Source organism: Schistocerca serialis, chromosome 4 (assembly GCF_023864345.2).
Source record: "Schistocerca serialis cubense isolate TAMUIC-IGC-003099 chromosome 4, iqSchSeri2.2, whole genome shotgun sequence".
In the NCBI taxonomy this organism is placed as follows: domain Eukaryota; kingdom Metazoa; phylum Arthropoda; class Insecta; order Orthoptera; family Acrididae; genus Schistocerca; species Schistocerca serialis.
In genome coordinates, this window is record NC_064641.1 from 212,237,500 (window position 1) to 212,253,796 (window position 16,297).

Here is a 16,297-nt window from a genome sequence, read left to right on the forward strand (position 1 = left end):
ACGGGCGGTAGCGCCCGCGAGACGCCGCCGCGGTTATGCAACGGGAAAACGGCACAGGCCCGGGGCAGCCGCGCGCGCATGCGCCGTGCGGCGCGGCCTTGGGTGCCGCTCTGGGGCGACCTTGACCGACTTGCGGCGGCGGCTGCTGCTGCGTTGGCGGCGGCTGCACTCGCGCATCGGCCGGGCCGGGCCGCCGGCCGCCAGCGCGCAAACCGCAGCGCCCCGCGCCGCGCCGCGCCGCGCCGCCACCTTGGGAGGGCCGGAAGTGGCTGCGTGCTCGCGCAATAGCCGGCCGGCTACACACCTGCGACGACCTTCAACCTACACAAACTGCTGTTGGAGAATATCTGTAGATGACAATATATAGGATGGTGCAGAAGAAACGTCACATTATTTATGAGGTGATTCTACATTTGAAAATTAATGTAGGAGGTCGTATCAATAAATGTTCGGTTTTCGATCGTTACGGAACTGGAACGGGTTGAAGACTACACACATCCGTGAATGAATATATAGCACTCCATCGTCAGGCCACGAGTGGCCTACCGGGACTACCCGACTGCCGTGTCATCTTCAGAGGAGGATGCGGATAGGAGGGGCGTGGGGTCAACACACCGCTCTCCCGGTCGTTATGATGGTATTCTTGACCGAAGCCGCTACTATTCGGTCGAGTAGCTCCTCTATTAGCATCACGAGGCTGTGTGCACCCCGAAAAATGGCAACAGCGCATGTCGGCTGGATGGTCACACATCTAAGCGCCGGCCACGCCCAACAGCGCTTAACTTCGGTGATCGCACGGGAAACGGTGTATCCACTGCGGCAAGGCCATTGCCACGAATGGGTATATATACAAGTGTGAATATTACTTACCAAAATATTGTGTAGATGCTATGCTAGAAAAAATAATGGTGGGACAGATGACTGCCAACGGCCTTGCCGCAGTGGTAACACCGGATCCTGTCAGATCACCGAAGTTAAGCGCTGTTGGGCTGGGCTAGCGCTCGGATGGGTGACCATCCGGTCTGCCGAGCGCTGTTGGCAAGCGGGGTGCACTAACCCCTGTGAGGCAAACTGAGGAGCTACTTGATTGAGCAGTAGCGGCTCCGGTCTCGTAAACTGACATGCGGCCAGGAGAGCGGTGTGCTGACCACATGCCCCTCCATATCCGCCTCCAGTGACGCGTGTGGGCTGAGGATGACATAGCGGCCGGTCGGTACCGTTGGGCCTTCCAAGGCGTGTTCGGACGAAGTTTTTAGGGACAGATCACTGATCCATCCTACAAGAGGTACGGGGGTCATCCAACTGGTGGCACCACTGTGACGTCGCACCGAGGCAACGGTTCCAAGCATAGGCAGTGGGCAGTCGCGGGTTGGACCAGTGAGCAGTCGTGAGGCCGTGTGTTTGTCGTGCTTGAGTGTTGTTCAATAGAGCAAGACCATTATGTCTGTGAATACCAATAAGGTTGCGCAGACATATTGTTCGTGTACGAGTACTGTAATTGTAACGACCCTGCTGCTGTGACTGTATACCAGAGACTATTCCCTGATCGACGAACCACCTGTGCTGGTGTATTTCCCAGGGTTTTTTAAACATTAGGTCAATCCGGAACGCAACGCAGTGCACATTTAGAATCAGAACGAGAGGCTGTCCAGTCGGTTTAGGAAAGGGCAGACATTATTGCAATGGTACAACGGAGTCCCACCACAAATACACGGTACATCGGTAGTCACCTCAGTATTGCACAAACACGAGTACAGCGTACTTTACATTACGAGGGCCTGTACCCATTCCATATTCAGCCCGTGTAACATCTGCATCCAGGAGACTCTGTAAGCAGTAACAATTTTGTGAATGATTGGGACTGGCTGTTCACAGAGACATCATTGAGTACACTGTATTTACAGACGACGCTGGTATCATAAACACTACCGAGATGATGATCGATGTGCAACGCAACTCACCCACGAACGTGTTGACGAGTGCTCTGAGATAGAGATCTCTTGTAGGATAGACCCGTCAGCTGCCCCACCAATATTTTTTCTACCACTGCGCCTACACAGCATTTTTGCAAGAAATACTCACACTTTTCTTTATATTCATTCATGGACGTGTATAGTCTTCAGCTTGTTTACCTGCTCCAGTTCTATAAAGATCGAAAATCGGACACATGTTAATAAGAATTTTTTCGGTTCATTTTCACATGTACTCGTAGGATCACCTAACAAATCACGTGACATTCCTCCTCAATCACTCTGTATTTTAAAGTCAACACGGGCTGTTTGAAATCTACTTCATAGTTGCCACTCCATCTATGTCAACAGATGCAGGGTTGCACGGCGTCCGGCTTTGGCCGGACGTGTCTAGCTTTTTAAGGTCGTGTCAGGCCAAATACGAGGTATGTGACAAAAGTAATGAAACTGATACTTCACCCACCAAAGATTTTATTAAAAAAAAAACAACACTGTCCCCTTCAAAGTAGCTCAGAATGGTTCAGATGGCTCTAGGTACTATGGGAATTAACGTCTGAGGTCATCAGTCCCCTAGAATTAGAACTACGTAAACCTAACCAACTTAAGGACACCACACACATCCATGCTCGAGGCAGGATTCGAAACTGCGACCGTAGCAGCCGCGTGGTTCAGGACTGAAGCGCCTAGAACCGCTCGGTCACAGCGGCCGACCTTCAAAGTAGTTCCCTTCGGCAGGCATACACCGGCAGAGTCGTTGTTCCCCGTCTTGTTAGCAGCGCTAAAAGGCTTCGGCTGGTAGGACCTTTAACATGTCGGTCACATTCTTTTCTATGTCCTCCAGAGTCCCAAAACAACGTCCTTTTAAGTCTTGTCTTTCAGTTGCGGATAAAGAAAGAAGTCACAAGGACTCAGGTTTGGTGAATGACTGGTCTAAGTCGTTTAACCATTCCCTTGAGCCTTTCATCGACAGTTTTGGAAAACACTTGGTTGACAGTTTGTTCTACAGAAACAAATTCTTTATGCATGATACGCCCACAGTCAAGAAAGCAAGTCGACGTTGTTTTGAACTCTAATTTGCTCATTCGACGTTTTTTCGGTCGAGGAGATGTCTTTGTGTGCCACTCTTCCTTTTTAAGTCTTATCATACACAGAAGGCGAGGCCACGACGTTGGGGGTCACAGATTTACTTCAAACTTTGTACACCTTTAGAAAGCCATTCAAACATAATGTGAAAGCAGTAAAGTGCACAGCTATGGCAGTTCCAAAAAATAGCAAGACAAATTTCACGCGTCTATTAGGTACGGAATGTATCTGTGCTTACGTGCTGGATGTTAGAGTTTATAGTGGTTAAGTGACAGTTTGGCTTAAGTGGCCGCCCGGAGTGGACGTGCCGTACTTCCGTCTGCAGAGCGTGTGAACTCTTGTTTGTTTACATTCCGACTTGGCCTGCACGCGGGCTTCACTCACTGCGATCATTCCAAATAAGTTCAGGAAATCGACTCTTAAGTTTGAACTTTTGCCCGAAATTTGCACGGCCGAGAGACTCAGATGTGGAACGTTCCTTCTGTCAAGAGGGGAAGACCCCGCCATCACAATATCTGGTTATCCACCCCTCTATTCTCCGCAACGTCGTTTACGTTAAAATGTTCAACGACGCTGCGTGCGATCGCTTTTTGAACGCGACCAAACAGGGTCTCAAGTTTCCGTCAGGCGGCGTGGTCAAAGTCGAACATGCGGGATTAGGCGTTAGAACTATTCGCGTGTTTGAACTGCCGTTCGAGTTACCTGCAGAGCACGTCATAGTGGCTTTCCGACCATACAGCGCTGTTCATGACCATACTGCAGAACGCTGGGCCCACTTCCGCACATACCCCGTCCTTAACGGGGTGTGTCAGATCACGATTGATCTGCGCAGCCATATTCCGTCTGATCTGACCATTAGCGGATGTCGAGCCGTAATCATGTACAACGGACAGCGGCGTACTTTTCCTGTGTGTGGAAAAGAGGGACACAACAGACCTGAATGTCTGCAGCGACAGATGACGCAGCTATCAACTGGAGGAGTGGTACTTCCCTCGTCGTCTACGGTACTTCCGATCACATATGCGACGACACTTAAGGTGCCGCGGGCCGCCCGGCGGCTCTCGGAATCACGTGAACAGCTGATGGATTGTGGCCCGCTCCTTCCGGAAACGGTTGCAGATGAGGTGACTGACGATGTGACTTCAGCCATGCCCTCAGCTCCGGTGATTGCTCCGACTGCGCCTGGGCCGACCCTGATGTCGAACGTGACTCCTGAGCAGTGCTGCGGCTCGCGTTGCTACCTTTAAGGTTTTCGCCCTCTGTTGGAGGCCAGGCCGTATCGTTTAGTTGGCATGGTTGCGGTTGTTTCTCTTCTTCTCGTGTTGACTGGCGCCACTCCATTTCGCAACCGTTGCTTGTCCGCTAGTGGCAGCAGCGGCGATTATCGGTATGTAGTAACTGCTGCCCTTTGGGGCGACGTCGTGGTTCTTCCGGGTCGTGTGAGTCGGGAGTTCGGTTGGGAACTCAGGAGGCGTCAGGTCCGCGCAGTGGAGAACACGCCGGGACCACTAGCGACACGTATGGACTGCCGAATGGAAGGGCTGTGGTCACGAGGGTGCACGACCTCGTCGTAAACTGGATGCTGCAAGCTTTAAGATGAGTGCACTTGAATTCAAGTAGAGAAACCTCCACCATTGTGATATCTCGCGATTTTCCTGTGACTTGGGTCGTGTTGCTGCTCGTAGTGTCGCCGAGGCGAAGAGCAGCGAGTGCAATGCTTAAGGAAGGTGGATCTGATTAGCTTTCCTCGACGTGTTATTACTATTTACTGATTTCAGCTTGTTACAATTTGTTAAGTTCAGCCAGTGGTATTTTTCCTTCCTCGTGGCCGTTAACACACCAGTTACCTGCGCTGGGGGTTGGTGTATGTAACGGCAGTGTACTTTTCCTGCCGCTGCTGTCCGGTAAGGCGTGTAGTTTGAACAACTTCCTTTCAGATTGGCTCTAAGCACTATGTGACTTAACATCTGAGGTCACCAGTCCCCTAGACTTAGAACTATGTAAACCTAACTAACCTAAGGACATCACACGCATCCATGCCCGAGGCAGGATTCTAACATGCGGCCGTAGCAACAGCGCGGTTCCGGACTGAAGCGCCTAGAACCACTCGACCACAGGTGCCGGCGAACAGCTATCTTGATTATAGGCCAGTTGGTGATTTTTTTAGACTCTGGTGGTAGTGATTCCTTTCTCGTTCCGGGAGCTCTAAACACTGCATTCTGGGGACGTAGTGCAGACCGCCGGTTCCGGCTTTGGAGTATTGTTCCATTGTAGTATTTGGTTAGTCGGACGTCAGGTAGCTTCAGCAAGTAATCATTAGTGAGTCGTTGGACTGCCAATAATCTGAGTTACCATCCTGTGAAGTGATGCAACTCTTGGCAGCCTATTTCATCGCTCGCGAAAGTGTCTGTTCTCAGAGGTAGATTCCTGAAGCACCGTCTGTGACTGGTCCTTGTGTTTTATTATTGTATTATTTATTATAATACCTTGTAATGCCTACGTTAAAGGTTAAGATGCCTTCTGCTGTGTTTGTGGCTACTTACCTGTAATACTGTAATATTTGTAAGTTGTAAATTGCAGCGAGTTTTTAAACATTCTTAATTTACTACCATTCTTGGTGTATAAGACCTTCAGCCGTGATAACAGTGACTTGTTTTTAAAACATTATCTGTTGTATCTGTATTTTAAGTGTAAGGGTTGTCTTACAAGATTTACCATCATTTTGTTTCACCCGTTTGGTGACCAGTTGCTCGATTTTTTTTTTTTAAATTAAGCTTTGCTATTGTATTTGATGTTTTACGGCAGGTTTCTAAAATTTTTTAATGTGATTGCCGTTCCTGGCATGTAAGGCTTTCAGCAGTAATTGTGGCTATTTGCCTTAAAATTTTAATTTGGTATCGGTAATTTTAGCAGTAAGCCTTAAAACCTTATTTACTGCCATGTCTGGCATCTGATGCCTTCTGCTGTGTTTGTGGCTACTTACCTGTAATATTTTAATATTTGTAAGTTGTAAATTGCAGCGAGTTCTTAAACATTCTTAATATATTCCCATTCCTCGCGTACAAGGCCGTCAGCCGTGATCACAGTGGCTTGCTTTTAAAACATTATCTCTTGGATCTGTATTTTACAGTGATTTCTAAATTGTAACGCTCTGAAAACACTGTTATTGTACACAGTTGTTCATTTCTTCATTACTAACGTGTGGTTCTTTCATTTATTGTTGAGTATGGAATTGCTGTTTTCAAATAGATGTGTATAACTATAGAAGGCAACCAATAGTAACTGGCTACGGCCCCGTCCACTATCGTAACCGAATCCTATCTTCCCCTGACTACCAGGTCTCAACTCCTTGGTCGACTCTCTGGCTGTCTCAACGGCGGCCTTTCTGCTTGACTGGCGCGACTCCCTCCCGTCTTCGGACACGGAAGGACGATTCCGTAAACAACGCTCCCCTCAACGACGCAAAAGGATGAGCCGTACGGTGTCGGAACGGGACTCGTAGCCCTGTCCAAATGATACATTACCTGTTGAGGAAATTACAGTTTCAGCGTCTGAGACCGTCGACGACGGCGTCGTCAGTGCGTCGGCGAAACGTCGGCCCTCAGTGGCTCTCGCATAGACAAAACGGAATTTTGCTGCTTCTGAAGTCACTACCAAAGAAGGATCTACACCAGCCGATCTGGCAATGTCGTCAGCCGTTGAACATCCGGATATCACGGCGACGGAGTCACCGCGGGCTTGGCGCGAGGATTTTGAAGAAGCAGCAGATCCCAAACAAGAGTCTGCACCGTTAGGGGAGGCGACCTGCTGGTGTCAACTACTGCTCTGTGCGAGGGGCGCCGGCAGCTTCTGCTGCCAGGTGTCCCCCGAACCTTTACAGCACCGACCTGTAGCACCACACCGTGCTAGGTCGCAGCTTCACGCTTACCGTGTCACGACACTGAATGTCAACGGCATCCGAATGCTGGTCAACATCCATCTTCTGAAAGAAATGACACGGGCTATGGAGCTAGATATTACAGTATACATGAGGTGCTTCCAGCAGCGCTACCCCAGATAGGAGGATTATACTTCTTCGCCTCACATGCGGACAACCTTGGCCGTGGAGTGGCGGTATATGTACGTGGAGGCACCCTGATTGACAACATCGTGTATCTCCCTTCTACCAGGGGTATGGCTTTTACGATTCCCTCCACGCATGTCATTCTATATCTACATGTACATGGTTACTCTGCAATTCACACTTAAGTGCATGGCAGAGGGTTCATCGAACCATTTTCATATTACTTCTCTACCATTCCTCTCTCGAATGGAGCATTAGAAAAAGGAACACCTAAATTTTTCCGTTCGAGCTCTGATATCTCTTATTTTATGATGATGATCATTTCTGCCTACCTTGGCGGGTGTCAACAAAATATTTTGGCATTCGGCAGAGAAAGTTGGTGAAAGAAATTTCCTAAATACATAGCTCTCGCCGCAAAGAAGATCGCCTTTGTTCCAGTGACTGCCACCCCAACTCTCGTATCATATCAGTGACTCACTCCTATGGCGCGATAACACGAAACGAGCTGCCCTTCTTTGCACTTTTTCGATGTCTTCCGTCAACCGTACCTGGTAAGGATCCCACACCGCGCAGCAATATTCCAGCAGAGGACGGACAAGTGTAGTGTAGGCTGTCTCTTTAGTGGTTTGTCGCATCTTCTAAGTGTTCTGCCAACAAAACGGAGTCTTTGTATCGCCTTCCCCACACTATTATCTATGTGGTATTTCCAATTTAAGGTGCTCGTAATTGTAATTCCTAGGTATATAGTGGAATTGACAGCCCTTACATTTGTGCGATTCATCGTATACCCAAAATTTATCGGATCTCTTTTAGTAACCATGTGGATGACCTCTCACTTTTCTTTGTTTAGTGCCAACTGCCACTTTTCACACCATACAGACATTCTCTCTAGATCATTTGGTAATTGGAATTGATCATCCGATGATTTTACTAGACGGTAAATTACAGCGTGGGTGGCTCTGAGCACTATGGGACTCAACTGCTGTGGTCATCAGTCCCCTAGAACTTAGAACTACTTAAACCTAACTAACCTCACACACATCCATGCCCGAGGCAGGATTCGAACTTGCGACCGTAGCAGTCGCACGGTTCCGGACTGCGCGCCTAGAAGCGCGAGACCACCGCGGCCGGCAAATTACAGCGTCATCTGCAAACAATCTAAGGGGGCTGCTCAGATTATCACCTAGATCATTTACGTAATTCAGGAACAGCAGAGGGCCTATGACACTACCTAGCAGATATCACTTCTGTTCCACTCGAAGATTTACCTTCTATCACTACGAACTGTGACCTCTCTGAGAGGAAATCATCAATACAGTCACACAAATGAGGAGATACTCCATAGGCACGCAATTTGATTAATATCGCCTTCTGGGAATCTAGGAATATGGAATCGATCTGAGGTCCCTTGTCGAGAGCACTCATTATTTCATGGGAATAAAGAGGTAAGTGCGTTGCACAAGAATTATATTTTTTGAATCAGTGTTGGTTATGTATCAATAAGAATTTTCTTCAAGGTGATTCATAATGTTCGAGTACAGTATATGCCCCAAAATCCTACTGCAAACTGAGGTCAGTGATATGGGTCTGTAATTAAATGGGTTATTCCTATTTCCTTTCTTGAATATTGGTGTGACCTGTGGTACTTTCCAGTCTTTAGCAACAGACCTTTCGTCAAGTGAGCTGTTGTATATGATTGCTAAGAAAGGCGCTATTGTGTCTGCATACTCAGAATGGAATCCAACTGGTATACCATCTGGACCGGAAGACGCCTTTCTTAAATGATTTGAGTTGTTTCGCAACACCTAAGATATCAACATTTATGTCACTCATGCTAACTGCTGTTCTGGTTTCGAATTCTCGAATATTAACTTCGTCTTCTTTCGTGAAGGAATTACGGAAAATTCTATTTAGTAACTCCGCTTTAGTGGCACCATCATCGGTAACATTTCCATCGCTATCGCGCAGTTACGGTATTGACTGTTTCTTGCCATTGGTGTACTTTACATACGACCAGAACCTCTTTGGGTTTTCTACCATTTTTTGAGACAATGTTTCGTTGTGGAAGCTATTAAAAGCATCTCGCATTGACGTCCGCACTAAATTTCGAACTTCCGTGAAACTTAGCCAGTCTTGGGGATTTTGCGTTTTTCTGAATCTGGCATGCTTTTTCGTTGCTTCTGCAACAGTGTTCTGACGTGTTTTGTGTACCATAGTGGATCAGTCCCGTCTCTTATTAAATTATGCGATATGAATCTGTGTCGACACTGCATCTTTGAATTTGAGCCATTGTTTCGTTGTGGAAGCTATTAAAAGCATCTCGCATTGACGTCCGCTCTAAATTTCGAACTTCCGTGAAACTTAGCCAGTCTTGGGGATTTTGCGTTTTTCTGAATCTGGCATGCTTTTTCGTTGCTTCTGCAACAGTGTTCTGACGTGTTTTGTGTACCATAGTGGATCAGTCCCGTCTCTTATTAAATTATGCGATATGAATCTGTGTCGACACTGTATCTTTGAATTTGAGCCATATCTGGTCTACACTTACATAATTATTTTGGAAGGAATGGAGACTCTCTCTTACGAAGGCATCTAGCGAATTTTTATCTGCTGTTTTAAATAGATATATTTTGCGTTTATTTTGAGTGGTTTTGGTTGATATGGTTTTGAGCCTCGCTACGATGACCTTGTATTCACTAATGCCTGTATCCGTCATGACTCTATTAGATCGGGATTATTTGTAGCTAAGAGGTCAAGTGTGTTTTCGCAACAATTTACAATTCGTATGGGCTCATGAACTAATTGTTGATAGTAATTCCCAGAGAAAGCATTTAGTACAATTTTGGAAGATATTTTCTGTCTTCCACAGGCTTTTAACGCGTATTTTCGCCAACAAATCGAGGGCAGATTGAAGTCTCCCCCAATTATAGCTGTATGAGTGGGGTACTTATTTGTAATGAGATTCGAGTTTTCTTTGAACCGTTAAGCTATTATACCATCTGAGTCGGTGGGTCGATAGAAGGAGTCAATTATTATTTTGGTACGGCTGTTGAGTATAGCCTCTAACCATAGTAATTCGCAGGAACTATCTATTTCAACTTCACTACAAGATAAGCTACTACCAACAGACACAAACACACCACCACCTACTTTATTTAATCTATCCTTTCTGAACACGGTTTGCTCCTCTGTAAAAATTTCGGTAGAATTTATCTCCAATGAACTGATAATTAATGTCTATGCGCCTTCTAGTGCTGGACGTCGGATTTAAAGAGCACGATTTTGTGCTGAGGAGATTGCCTCATTGTTCTTGTGTCTACATGAACATCTTCTCTTTGGAGTGGAATTTAACTGCTTACTCGGCCGGAAAGGTCAATACCCGAATTCTAGACCATGCCAGGAGTTGCGTCTTATTCTTAGTGATCTAGCCCTACAGGATTCCTGGAAGGTACAGCGCGGAGACGACCCAGGCTTCACTTTTCACATGAGCCATTCGGCTCGTCAGTTAGACCATATTTATGTCTCCCATAGGCCGGTTGATGCGTTGCTCGATGTAGAGCACAGGCCTTTGGTGTTCTGTGACCACTGCCTGTGCATTGCTCCTTCCACAACAGGTTTGGAGGAGTCGAGCATCATGGGAACTCCACACTCGGCATCTGCAGCATCATGATTGTCGCTAACGTGAAACGTGGACTAGATGCGAACGGTGTCTCCGATCCTACGCATCCGTATTGGAGTGGTGGCTGGAACATGCCAAACCAATGCCTCGGTACACGTTCATCATTTACAGCAGGGACGTGGCTACTTGGCACAGCACTCTACAGACTTCTACTTCAGCGCTCTTTGTGACCTTGATGGCCAACCACCATCCTCGGAGGTACGAACAGAATGCTGCATGATTAAGACGAAGCTGCTAATGATTACTCGACAGAAACGTCAGGGGGCTGTGGTTCGCACCCACAGACCAGATTTGGTGTGGCGAAGAGAATCCCTCCATGTATCATGCATGATCGCAGACACTGCAGACAAAATTTAGTCGTCGAACTCTTAGATCATTACGCTCAGCGGGTCACCTGCTAAGTGGACGTAGACGATAGCTTTCTCGAACATCTTCGCAGGGTCTACATCTACATCTACATCTACATTTATACTCCGCTAGCCACCCAACGGTGTGTGGCGGAGGGCACTTTACGTGCCACTGTCATTACCTCCCTTTCCTGTTACAGTCGCGTATGGTTCGCGGGAAGAACGACTGTCTGAAAGCCTCCGTGCGCGCTCTAATCTCTCTAATTTTACATTCGTGATCTCCTCGGGAGGTATAAGTAGGGGAAGCAATATATTCGATACCTCATCCAGAAACGCACCCTCTCGAAACCTGGCGAGCAATCTACACCGCGATGCAGAGCGCCTCTCTTGCAGAGTCTGCCACTTGAGTTTATTAAACATCTCCGTAACGCTATCACGGTTACCAAATAACCCTGTGACGAAACGCGCCGCTCTTCTTTGGATCTTCTCTATCTCCTCCGTCGAACCGATCTGATACGGATCCCACACTGATGAGCAATACTCAAGTATAGGTCGAACGAGTGTTTTGTAACACTCTACTGTGCCAATGAAGGAGCCATCATGGACTACGATACTACCGCTGTGGACGTTCCGCGGACTCTCACATTTGAGGAGGGAGTTACGTTAATGCAACCTTTCAATACCGAGGAAATCAATATCGCTATCTTCGGGGGTGCACTGTGCAAATCACCAGGTATCGACGGACTCACTATTGAATTATATCGCACGTTTTATGGTCTCATGTCTACATTATGGACGGAGATGTGTAATGAACTGATCGCGTCTGCAGCTGCGATTCCGCCAGCTTTTGTCGTGGACATTATTATTCCCGTTCATAAACCGACGCCGGGAATTACTATGGACAACTACCGTGCTATCACCTTATTAAATACTTATTACAAGTTTTTTGCTCGGTTATTGGCAGCGCGCTGCAGACTCCTCTTACCACGTGTCCTCACCATAGCGCGATCTATTCCAAGTGGCACAGTTAACGTCCCGATAGCAACTGGAGACTATCGTGACCTGACTGCACTGGCAGGGGCCGTGATTGTTGCCGTAGAGTTTAACAACGCCTTTGACAGAGTGCTCCATGTCTTCCACTGCTCTGTATTACAACGGCTGGGCTTCCTTCGGCGGCTCTTTAGCAGCACGCCTTCGTTGGGCCAGGTCAATGGGCATGTGGCGGGTTCGATACCTCTTAACGGTCGGTCCTTTATGCAGTGGCGCTGGAGCCGCTCATAAGACTGCTGAGGACGCCATTGTCTGGACTCTCCTTACGCGGTTACACATTCCGGTGTCGCGCATATGCAGATGATCTCATGCTGCTGGTTCGTTCTCGGGCGGAGGTCTCAAGGATCTCGACACCACCACGCCTCATGCCATAACAGCTGGTAATATGAGATGAATGTGCGCAAATCCACGGCGCGGCCCAGCCCCGAAAGTTCTGGCGCCCCTGCCATGTGTCCAACATTTCCGCTGTCTTGGAATCGCTTTTACGTCATCAACGCGCTGTACATCGGCGGTCAACTTTCGTCACGTTTTGAAAATTACCCGCATGATGATCGGTCACAGCTCCCTACGCCGCTTCGATCCTCTGCAGCGTGTTCGCTACCTGAATGCCTAAGTAGCATCCAAAAGTGTTCATATTGCGTAGATTCTACCGCTGCCGATTACGAAAGGACATTGTACTCAAACACCTTTCAGATATTTTGGGACGGCTGGATCGATCTCCAAAGTACGCTGTGACACACTCGCCCCCCGAGTGCAGGAGGGCTTGGTCTCACAAACGTCTGCAACCGTGCGACAACACTTTACGTGGCCACTGTGAGTTAACGAGCGCTGCGCTCTCATTTAAATATATGGCCGAAACAGTCAGCCTACAAGAACTGTGAAACGATCCCTGTCGTCCAGGACCGCATGCTACAAATGGCACAGACTCACCACGAGATGGGGAAACTCACAGGCTTCTATTGTCTATTGAGGCCTAAGCGCTGTAGTGTCCGAGTGACACAGACGAGAACCTACGTCATAGGAAAACCCAGCAGAAGCTTTTGTGGCCAAGGAGACGTAGCAGTGTTAAATATGGAGGACCTAAGATCGGCCATTTAGGGAAACATTTATGAAAACTATTTAATTCTGCAGTAGTGCTGGAAATCAAGCCACAGTAATTTCAATCTACCATCCTTGATAAATTTTCATGGTGATCCCAATAAAACTTGAATATTGAGCGTATCTATAATAGTTTAGGATTTACTGTTACAATGAAATTCACAAGTTTTGTAACAAAGACCTGAATGCTAAAATCTGAGTGCCTTAGTCGATCTAAACTATCGACATTTCATATAGAAGCGCATCATTAAAATGACAAATATCGTAAATATCAATTCTGTAACTTCATTTGTTTAAAAGATTAGTAAATTCAAATTATCATTATTTTCATTTAAGCATCAGGTCATCATTTTCTCGACACGAAACACACTGAACGATGATAGCATGACACCTTATTGAATCATTAGGTAACATAATATTTGTTGTAAAATTTAGTGCACAATAGTTACTTTTGTTCTTCATTCATTTATCTGAAAGCACATTGGTGCAAGACTATTGCCCGTGACATTCAAAGTTAAGAAGGAAATTGTATTGGTTTTATGAAAAAGAATTTAAAGTTTATTATGCAATGGATATTATTGTTACTTTATTTAGAACATTAAAGTGGTCAAGCTTTGAGTATTTAAATATGTTTAAATGTAAAATAATGTAGAATAAACTGTCGCCAATGAGATGGACGGCTTCAGTAAAGGGAACCGCCCTAGTCAGTTAAGCGAGGATATTCGGCGCTCGGGAAACGCGGCCAGGAACGGAGTGCTGATGTAGACGCGAAAGCGGGCAGTTCGGCTGGAGACACCAAAGGGTTCAGTTCGGATTGAGACGCGAAAGTGGACAGTTGGTCTTTAGGCAGCTATGAAGTGAAACGACTTCGAAAATTTCACGTTGTGTGGTATCGCGGGTCTTAGTCTCTTAGCGGTGAGCAGCCGCGCGCCTGGTGTGAACTACTTTTCGTCAAGATAACGAGGTGAAATATTAGACTTGTATTTGGCGATGAGACTGAATGATCGAACTGTGTCAAATGGATATGCGCTCCACTGTACTAGTAACTCTAAATACGACCACTTCCGCTACTAGTTTGCTTTCTGGATAAACAGTATTCTAACCAAATCGCAACTGTGTGGCCTACATCATTTATGGGTCGTTAATCTAGTTCCCGATATCATTATTACTATTATTGTATCTTACATTAACTTCGTATTTCGCAACTTGACATCCGCCAGACAATTTAACCAAAGGGTCACAAGTGTCTAATTTAGGGCGTGTAGTGCGACACGTGCGGCTCTGCCCCTAGACGAGTTTGAGCCAAGACATTTCGACGAAGAGGAACCGCATGGGAGCCCGAACATCTCTGGGATGTTAGGTCCCACCACGATGCGCAAACAAAAGCACAGTGTCGAGACCTCCATTACACACCATTTACTTGCCGTTCTTGTGCCACTGTAAAGTTTATTGCGCGTGTCCGTTTATAGTAACCCGAGCTGGAAGCATTTGTTCTGGACAGTAGAACTTTGGCTGCAGGAGGTTGGCATAAGGGTATGTTAATAAAAGTGCATTCAGTTGATAAACATTGTAAGTAGGCTGTTTAGATTTTTTTATTGGTAACGCCACCTCTGTATGAAAATCACTGGCTGTGCTGTGTGCAGTCTGTGGCTGCTTTGCATTGTTGTAATACTCGCCATTGTAGTTAGTGTTGGGCAGCTGGATGTGAACAGCACGTAGCGTTGGGCAGTTGGAGGTGAGCCGCCAGCAGTGGTGGATGTGGGGAGAGAGATGGCGGAGTTTTGTAATTTGTCATGAACTGCTATATATATTATGACTTTTGATGATACTAAGGTAAATACATTGTTTGTTCTCTATTAATATCTTTCATTTGCTAACTATCCCTATCAGTAGTTAGTGACTTCCGTAGTTTGAATATTTTATTTAGCTAGCAGTAGTGGCTCGCTGTACTGCAGTAGTTCGAGTAATGAAGATTTTTGTGAGGTGATTTCTGAAAGGTATAGTTTAATGTTACTCAGGGCCATTCTTTTGCAGGGATTTTTGAAAGTCAGATTGCGTTGCGCTAAAAATATTGTATGTCAGTTTAAGCACAGTCTTGTATAATTGTTCAAAGGGGACGTTTCATAACATATCCCAGCCGTCCAGAAACACGGCGAAAGGAGCTCTGACTTGTTACAGGTTCGGAAGAAACCAGGAAGTTGATGGTCAGACTTGAGCTCGGTTTATTAGCATTTTTCCATGGCTTTCGAGGGGAGTCTAGCTGCTGCTCGAGAGGCCACCGATTGGTGACATGGATGTTGCGTCAACAAATTTGCAAATTTATGGTAAGTTCCGATAGGACCATACTGCTGAGGTCATCGGTCACTAGGCTTACATATTACTTAATCTTATTTAAACTAAGTTAAACTAAATTATAGTAAGGACAAAACACACACCCATGTCCGAAGGAGGACTCGAACCTCCGACGGGGGAGTGTCGCGTGAACCGTGGCAAGGCGCCCAAGACCACGCGGCTATCCCGCGCGGCTCTCGTCAGCAGAACATAATATGTAGTGCGAATTGTTTTTAGAAAAGTGGGTAGGGTATCGAGATTATTGATTTATAACGTCTCGCCTCTGCTGGGAGGAGATTTTGTCACTAAGGAACAATTACACCATTTGCAAATTTCCTCTTGGCTATTGCCTTGGCTTCTTTGGCCGACTTTCGTTTGATAGTTTTTGTGACGTTTCGCCACAACGAGCGGCTGGCAGTCTCAAAGCTTCTCCCGCCATTGCTGGTAGTGGACGGTACTTGAACTCACGGCCGCAGTTCTTATGTCCGCCGGGAGAAAAGACGTCTTGATTTACCAATTCGTATTCAGTGTAATCAGCTGCGTCGGATCTGCGTCAGACAACAGCTACCCTTTCTAGTTGTGCTGGTCACGAGGGATGGAGAAAGCATTGGGCGCAGCGTGTAATGAAAACCGAAACACACAGATCGATACCTGCACCAACTATCATACGACCACCAGA

At 46.7% G+C, this 16,297-nt stretch overlaps 1 pseudogene; it reads left to right on the forward strand.

Moving 5' to 3' along the window:
- The first annotated feature begins 923 nt into the window (after positions 1-923).
- LOC126475829 (5S ribosomal RNA) lies at positions 924-1,041 on the forward strand (annotated as a pseudogene).
- Positions 1,042-16,297: the final 15,256 nt, after the last annotated feature.